The sequence below is a fragment of the Canis lupus genome, chromosome 6 (genome assembly GCF_003254725.2).
Source record: "Canis lupus dingo isolate Sandy chromosome 6, ASM325472v2, whole genome shotgun sequence".
NCBI classification, from domain to species: domain Eukaryota; kingdom Metazoa; phylum Chordata; class Mammalia; order Carnivora; family Canidae; genus Canis; species Canis lupus.
The window spans coordinates 65,373,835-65,380,460 of record NC_064248.1 but is presented as its reverse complement, the minus strand read 5'-3'; the positions used below and the strand labels follow the sequence as shown (position 1 = coordinate 65,380,460).

Below are 6,626 nucleotides of genomic sequence, written 5' to 3'. Positions count from 1 at the left end.
TTGAGATTTTAAGTTATTTAAGGGGCATGAAATACCTCATTACAAATCTGTTTTTAAGAAAGTACAGAATTAGGTGTATAATGGGATCGTTCATAAAGTGTAGGAGGCATGTTTAAGACATTTTTAAAAAAGATTTTATTTATTCATTTGAGACAGAGAGAGATACAAGGAGAGAGAGAGAGAGAGAGAGAGAGAGAGAGAGCATGAGCAGGGGGAGAGGCAGAGGGAGAAGCAGACTCCCCGCTGAGCCAGGAGCAGACGTGGGGCTCGATCCCTGGACCCCCAAAGGTCATGACCTGAGCCAGAACCAGACGCTTAACCACCTGAGCCACCCAGCGCCCCTTAAGAATGTTTTTTTTTTTAATCAATTTTGTTGGTCTGGCATGTATGCAGCTCAGGGAAGTTCTTTCCCATGTGTGGGAAACAATATCTACACTTGGCAGTGTGCTGGCCTCCACCTTTCCAAAGAAAGTAAAAGAACACACTTGGCCTAAAGAAATATTGCTTGAAAGCAATGGGAAAGGCTCTATGACTGGTTGATCAACATCTTTATCTTTTGACACAAAAATTTATCGCAGTAGATTGTTTATTCCCTCAGTATTTAGAGAGCCATAAAAGGAAATTATGTTTGAGCTTCGTTTTATTGCTAGAAATAGTTTAATTCTGAGAGTGTGTGTGTCCTACTTTGGTCAGGAACCCACAGGCACTTTTCTATCAAATGAAACCGTTATTCCACTGATCTAAACCTAAAACATTTTAGAGGATTGTGGCAGAATTTTCAAGAAATTGAACGCACATCGAGAGAGAATAAGAGTCCGGGGAAGGCAGAGTGATGGAAGACAGAGAGGCAGAGGGGCAGACAGGGAGACCAAGGCAGAGAAGGGCAAGGGAAGAGATGTGGGGACAGAGACGAGAGTGGAAAAATCTTCCTGGTAAGCTACCAAGGGTCTAATCGTTGCTTTCAAAGTTCATTTAACAATCCTTGCCAAGGTAGCACGAATTTAATGTAATTGGTGGCCCTATTCCCATTTTTGGTTATCATATGATTAGGAATACATTTTTGGGGCAATTTATTATGTCAGTCTGTGGCTCACCGTTGTTCATGTTTGGATTTATCTTCTTAGCAGGAGTTTAAAAGACGATGGGAATTTAACAAGAGACTCACTCTGCACCACCGCCCCCCGCCCCCACCTTCTCCCCGCTCCCCCGACCAAAACAAAGCACATTGCACAGTGGTTTACCTAAAAACCCAGAAGCTGAAGCTTAATGTGAAATCAGTCTAGTGCCTGGTTCACTCAGTCAGGCCCCTGGGAATCTCATCAGATGTTGAGGCCCTGAGGTTTGAAGAGGGTGCTGCAGCTGCTTCTGGTAGAGGATCCCATGGAGCTTGGCGCCAACTTGAATTGACCTGCCCACTGTTTCCTCCAATCTAGGGTTACCTTTGGAGCATCCTAATTGGGGTGCTTGCCTGCCTTCCTTCCTTCCTTCCTTCCTTCCCTCCCTCCCTCCCTCCTTCCTTCCTTCCTTCCTTCCTTCCTTCCATCTTCCATCACCTGTCAATGCATAGGTTAGCCAAAAGACCAAGAGGTAGTCCCTCAGGCTACCCAGGACAATCTGTGTCCTAGTACAACAAGAGACAAGCTGGCTCTAGAGCAGTCACAGAGTAGCTAGTGTTACACTGCAATGGAATTACTCTTTTGCACTTTCGAGGAAGTAGGTTAGAGTCCAGAAACAGGAGCTGCTACACTATATACTGTCCTTATGGATATTCCCTGGTTCTAGTATGTGTTTATAAATTCCAAGTGACACCCCCAAAACCAACCCAGCCCTCGCTCAAATCTCAGGGTACACTGGTGTTATAACCAGGTGTGCAGACTGTGAGCACAGTCAGTAGACTCCTTTTCACTATGAGAAGGTAAATCCTGCTCCATGCTCTCCATATCGGCAATGCTTTTTAACTTTATTCTCAGACTGATTTTATTGGAGGATTGATTTTTTTTTTCTTTTTCTCATACACATTTCACTATATTATGAATAGGCTACTTTCTGTGGGAAAGGCATTTGAAAATTTTCTCAAGTTACCTTCTAAAAAATGGTACCTGAATCCCACAGCTCTTTGAAGGCTGTATTCTAGAAATTTCTCCTATATTTAAGATTTTAGGCTAATTTGCCTTTGTCCAGGCTTCTCTGTCTCTAGAGCCTTCTCTTCTTGGCCTGTTGGGCCACACCTAGTCACGTTTGAAGACTTGGTTTTGGTTTTGCCTTTTCCTAACATCTGTTCTGACCAGCCTCCTCTCTACTTCTTGCCTGGTAGCATAGATACTTCTGCCTCCTATAGATTTCCCAGGGGAGAGCTTTTGATTCTCCAAGGCACAGAGTGTTATCTTAGAAATATTTACATTCCGGTATATGACCAGGAACATAGTAGGTGTTCAACCAAATAAATGGATGGATGAAAATAATGGAAAGAGTTTAGGCTTGGTCATAGTCAGATCTGTGTGTGAAAATCTAACTTTATCTCTTATTAGCTATGGGACTTTGGGCAAATTACTTTATGTTTCTGAGTTTCATTATAAACATTTGTGAAATGGGGCTAATAATACCTGCTTCCTAAAGTTCTTCTAAGGATTAAATAAGATGTGTATATCAAGTGTCTAGGACATAATAAGCACAAAGTATAGTCCTCTTTCCCCTGCGTATACAAAAATGTGTGAATTTGTGTTTGTGGGACAGACATTGAAATAACCAACATCAGAAGAAGGGAGCATCTATAAATTTGGCATTTTGGTCTTTTCAAGAAACCTCTGCTCCTATCCTATCCCCTCACTTTGGGGATCTTTTTCTCATTATTATGTGGAATATTTTTGTAGTAGAATAAAGTTTTGGATTTAGTGACTTATCATTAATGCTTGAAAGAGCTTTGATTGGCCTTCCCATTCCTAAAATGATGAGTTAAAAATTAATGTACTTAACCGTCTTTAGCCATTTATTTCAAAGAAGATATTTGGCTATTATGTTTTTAATTTTACAAATGCCATGATCAATTTGCTTGTCACCTCCACAACTTATTCTTTCATGTGTAGCATCTGAAAATGTTTATTATTTGACTGACAGTATTTAGAATGTAATAATAATAATAAGAAATAATCAGTAATATCAAAATGAAGCTAAAGAGGGAATGTTTTAAAAGTAACAATAAAAAAGACTCTGAATTTTAAAAATGTTTTATTCAACAACTAAGGCATCCAAACTATCCGAGAGATTTAATGGCTCATCTTTTAGCTGCTGAGAAGAAAGACATAATCTATTCACATGTGGTCCTGAATACAGAATAGTAAAGACACAAAGCTTTATAATATTTCAAGCATCTTTAGTTTGTGTTCTGGAAGGCAGAGATGGGGCTTTATACTGTTCATTGAAGATGGGATTTTTTTTTTCTTTTTCTTTTTATTAAAAGAATTTTATTCAATTTATTTAAACTAAAAATATCCCAATTCACTCTCCTCCCTCAACCCCTGCTCCCACCCCTGTCTTTCAACTACCAGTTTGTTTTCTGTATCCATGAAATTGTTTTTTTAGATTGCACATATAAGAGAGATAGAATAATATTTGTCTTAGAGTTATTTCACTTAGCATAATGCCTTTGAGGTCCATGCATGTTGCTGCAAATGGTAAGATGTCATTTTTTATGGTTGAATAATATTCCATTGTGTGTGTGAGATTGTGAGATATCTATATATCTTTATCTATCATACAATTTCTTTAGGTGCCCACCTTTGGATGGACACTTAGGCTGTTTCCATGTTGTATTCTTCACTCTGTGACTCCTATTTGGTACTTTCTTATATTTCCCACCTCGAAGTTCTCGTTGTGTTTATACATTCTTCTGAGTTCAGTGAGCATCTTTATGACCATTATTTAGAACTCTTTATCGGGTAAACTGTTTGTCACCACTTCATTAAGTTTTTGTTTTTGTTTTTTTTTAGTTTTATCTTGCTCCTTAATTTGGAACATATTTCTCTGTCTCTTCATTTTGCTTGACTCTCTATATTGGTTTGAATAGAGTAGATGAAACCACTACCTCTCCTAGTCTTGAATGAATGGGCTCTTGCGGGAGATAAACCTTTGTTCAGCCCCATCCCAGCTCTTGGTTTCTCAAACCTCTGTGCTTGTCCAAGCAGCCTATTATATTTTTAATAGCTTCCGGTAGTTGAGGATGTGCCAGTACCCGTCAGTGTCCCAAAGGGAACGGACTTCGACACCTGGATTCAGGTTGACTGGAAGACAGGCACTCAGGGAGCAACTTTCAAGAAGCTACAGATATATATCTGCATCTGTAGTCCCGAGGGGCTTCAAGTCTACGGATACTGGCCACCGGAGCCAGGTGATCTTGAGGTTTCCCTCGGCATCAACTGCAACAATCCGGACTCCAGACGAGTGCAGAAGCTCCTTCCTGGGAGATGCTGGTGAGCTCCAGCGGGGCAGAGGAGAGCATCGAGATGGGGCCCACTGAAGCAGCTCCGTGGGCCACGACATGTATGTGAGACCTGAAGGCTGCTTCTCAGCGGGAAGCTCCAGGACAAGCCAAGTGGCCTCTTTCACACGAAGACTGTGGGATGTGCCTCAGTCGCTGTCTGCACAGTGCCCTGGGGGTGGCAGCCGGCCATCAACCAGCCCTCTGATTGCCACGGTCCAGGGGACCGAGCGATGTGAGCCCCTTCAGCCACCAAGCCATCGACCTCAGGTAGAGCTGCCTTCCAGGAGGCGCTGGCTCTGGGGGGCACGGGGCGAGCGGAGGACAGGGCCTGGGGTGCTGAGTAAGAAGCCTGCCCCTCAGGCCACCGCCACGACAACGGGTTAATAGGGCTCCTTCCCCGGAGGATCAGGCGCCCGGCTCCCGTGCCCCTGGCTGCGCCCTGCGGCTGGCAGCTGTTTAACACCCCTCTCTCCGCTGGCGGCCATCCTGTGAGACGCAGGGGCATAAGCCCCGCAGGCCACGATGGCCGGGCCACGGGGAGGCGTCCTCTGGCTGCAGTCACAGGAGTGGGCGCACCACACAGGCGGACGGGTTCCTTCCTGGGTGACGCCGATCATTCCAGGGTCCTTACAAGGGAGCACGAGCTCCCCGGGGCCTCGGGAGCCAGCGGTTAAGGGCCGTCGGCCCCCGCGCGGCAGGTGCTGCGGAGTCTCCTTCCGGTGAGACAGCGCTACTGAGCAGGCGCAGGAGCCCCAAGATGGCGCCCGCCAAGCTCGGTGCGGGGAGACCCCCAGCCAGCCGCCTCCCGGAAGTGCTGGGGTGGAGGCCTGGCCCTCAGGCCCCCGCTGGGATGTACGCAGGTGAGCCTCCTCCGCTTCAGGTGCGGGTGTCATCAGCAGCCTCGGAGTTGGACCCTGGGGCGGGCGACTCGTCCCTCAGATGGCTGCGCTGTTGGTGTTGTGGGGCCAGGGACGCGAGGCCAAGGCCTGCAAGGTTAGATATTGGGGGGAGGGGAGCTTGTCTCTCAAGCGCATGGCCTACATGTGGGGGTACTCGCTGTGGGGTGCAACCCTTTTGGTCCTCGGGGATGAGCTCTGGGTCTTGAATTTCCTCCCTGTGGGGGTCACTGCGCCGGGGGTGGGGTTGGTGGTGAGTCTGTTCCGGCCTCGCCTACCTGCTCCTCATAGGCCCCGTGTGTACTCATCACCCAGCCAGCAGTTCGTCGTTTTTCAAGATTGATTGATTGATTGATTGATTGATTGATTTGAGAGAGCCAGTGTGAGTAGGGGGGAGGGGAGGGGAGGGAGAGCAGGTTCCTTCCTGAGCCTGGAGTCGCCTGGGCAGTCTCACAGCCCTGAGGTCATGACCGGAGCCACATGCAAGAGTCCGAAGCTTAACCTACTGAGCCACCCACCCAGGCACCCCAGCATTTAGGGTGTTTTTTTTTTTTTTTTTTTCAATATTTTATTCATGAGAGACACAGAGAGAGAGAGAGAGAGAGAGCGGCAGAGACACAGGCAGAGGGAGAAGCAGGCTCCATGCAGGGAGCCCAACGTGGGACTGGATTCCAGGTCTCCGGGGTCACGCCCTGGGCCAAAGGCAGGCGCCCAACCGCTGAGCCACCCCAGGCTGCCCAGCTGCCCAGCTGCCCATTTAGGTTTTTAAAGAGAAAATCGTGCCACATGTAGCTCCAGACTCAGCATGATCGGTGGGAGCAAGTGAGTTCAGGATCTTCCTGTGTTCGCGCCTTGAACTTCGCCTCCACAATGGAAAATATTGGAGAACAAGAGTCTGAACAAAACGAATTAATAATAAATTCTTGCAATTACAAAGCATCTTTCATCCCAACATCCTAAGGAGTTTAGTATTTTTCCCAAAGGCACTGTTTAATGCTCCTCTCATGCAATTGACTTATAGCACACTGACGTGGTGAATCAGAGGCAAAATAGCACTTAACATTGAAAGATTGAGCCACTGCGGCAAGACCAAGCGCAGAGCTCATTCTAGTAAACTCTGCCCTTTTTTTTTCTCCTTTAGGATTTTTTTTTCTTTTTTTAGAAGCTAATAAAGCCAGTGAAAGCTTTTAGCTTCTTCCCACAGTCAGTGCTTCGCAACTTGGACTAGCACTTTTTGTTGCCACGATAAGTCA

At 46.0% G+C, this 6,626-nt stretch overlaps 1 long non-coding RNA gene across 2 annotated transcripts in view; it reads left to right on the top strand.

Annotated features, from left to right (window-relative positions):
• The first annotated feature begins 5,185 nt into the window (after positions 1-5,185).
• Positions 5,186-6,626, top strand: part of LOC112640998 (uncharacterized) — a 297,942-nt gene continuing 296,501 nt past the window's right edge. For both annotated transcript variants that reach the window (XR_003124408.3, XR_007411562.1), the window contains exon 1: positions 5,186-5,337. This is a non-coding gene — a long non-coding RNA (uncharacterized LOC112640998). The remainder of the gene's footprint in view (positions 5,338-6,626) is intronic.